This window comes from Triticum urartu, chromosome 4A (assembly GCF_056163025.1).
Source record: "Triticum urartu cultivar PI428250 chromosome 4A, HENAU_Tu73, whole genome shotgun sequence".
Classification (NCBI taxonomy): domain Eukaryota; kingdom Viridiplantae; phylum Streptophyta; class Magnoliopsida; order Poales; family Poaceae; genus Triticum; species Triticum urartu.
In genome coordinates, this window is record NC_141876.1 from 240432139 (window position 1) to 240434373 (window position 2235).

A 2235-nucleotide genomic window follows, 5' to 3' on the forward strand; every position below is an offset into this window, starting at 1 on the left:
CTATCTCAACCTTCGAAAAGCATCCGTTATACAAGTTATGGCGATACTCCCGAACTCCCGCCCCAGTACTGGGTGGCGTCGAGGTTATCTCACCAACGAACTGCATAAAGGAGTTTTTCGATGTCGCGCACATATCTCAAGTATACCAGAATTGCAACGATAAAATTGTGACGACAACACCTCGGAGCTCAACTCCCCGGGACACTGCCACAACCCCTAAAGACAGGAGGCACCAAGAACAATGTTCTCGTCACAAAACCATCGGAACAAATCCAAAATACTCGCGTGATCCTAAATTTTTTTTTGTGAAATTTGAGAAGAGAAGAGTCAAAACTCTACATCAGGATGCCTTACCAGAGCGATGAGGAGACTGGGAAGTAAAAAGAATTCCTAAGCTCTCCGATATATAATTCCTAAGTGACTCAAAACATTTTTCTAGACACAACTCGGCTGCTAAAAACGATCAAGCAATGGGGCTCCTAAGGTCGGGGAAGGCTCTGATTACCAACTTGTAACGCCCTCGATGCGGCTATAGCTCCCACGTGTCGAGGCACGACTTAGAGACATAACCGCATTGAAAGCAATGTCGCAAGTCAGGCAATCATTACAACATCCCATGTAATACATAATAAAAGGGGGAGATAACATAGTTGGCTTACACTCGCCACGTCACATCAGAGTACATAAATAACATCCATCAAACAAACACTCATGGCCCGACTACGGCGCCAAAATGGAAAAGAACCCAACATGCGACAAGGTCCTGAATCAAACCCCAACTAGGCACCACTACTGATCATTGGGAAAGGAAACATAATAACGCTGAGAGTCCTCGTCGAACTCCCACTTGAGCTCGTACTCGTCACCTGGAGCGGAATCACCTGGACCTGCATCTGGAATTATAGTATCTGTGAGCCACAGGGACTCAGCAATCTCGCACCCTCGCGATCAAGACTATTTAAGCTTATAGGAATGGATAAGGCAGATATATGTGGAGTTGCAGCAAGCGACTAGCACATGTGGTGGCTAACTTATTCGCAAAGGAGAGCGGGAAGAGAAGGCGAAGCACGAGCGAGAAGCTAAAGGAACATCCTGCGCAAGCATAACTCCAACACCGTGTCCGCTTCCCGGACTCCGCCGAGAAGAGGCCATCACGGCAACACACTCAGTTGATTCATTTTAATTAATTAAGGTTTAAGTTATCTACAACCGGGCATTAACAAATTCCCATCTGCCCATAACCACGGGCACGGCTTTCGAAAGTTCAATCCCTGCAGGGGAGTCCCAACTTAGCCCATGACAAGCTCTCGCGGTCAACGAAGGAATAGACCTCCTCCCAAGATGTTCCGATCAGACTCGGTATCTCGGTAACTCAAGACACTTCGACAGGTTAAAACAAGACCAGCAACACCGCCCGAATGTGCCGACAAATCCCGATAGGAGCTGCACATATCTCTTTCTCAGGGCACACTCAGATTGTCTTAGGTACGGGTAGGCCAGCCCAGAGTTGCCCCTGGTGGCCACCGGTAGCTGACAAGTGGACCAACACTCAGAGGAGCACTGGCCCGGGGGTTAAAATAAGATGACCCTTGAGTCTGCAGAACCCAAGGGAAAGAAAAGGCTACGTGGCAAATGGTAAAACCAAGGTTGGGCATTGCTGGAAAAGCTTTAATCAAGGCGAAATATCAAGGGGTTCCCATTATAACCCAACCGCGTAAGGAACGCAAAATCCGGGAACATAACACCGATATGACGGAAACTAGGGCGGCAAGAGTGGAACAAAACACTAGGCGAGAGGCCGAGCCTTCCACCCTTTACCAAGTATATAGATGCATTAAGATAACATAGCAATATAGTGATATCCCAACAAGTAAATAAATGTTCCAACAAGGAACGGCCTCCAATCTTCACCTGCAACTAGCAACGCTATAAGAAGGGGCTGAGCGAAGCAGTAACATAGCCAATCAAAGATTTGCTAGGACAAGGTGGGTTAGAGGTTCAACATGGCAACTGGGAGGCTGACAAGCAAAAGGTAGGCATCGTAGCATTGGCAAAGCAAAAGATCGAGCAAACTAGCATAGCAAAGATAGTAGTGATTTCGAGGGTATGATCATCTTGCTTGCACAGTTGTCAGAGTTGACTGGATCCTCACAAGCAAACTCAATGGGCTCCTCGGTAGCGAAATCGTCTCCCGGCTCTACCCAACAAGACAAACAAGCAACAAGGATACAATCA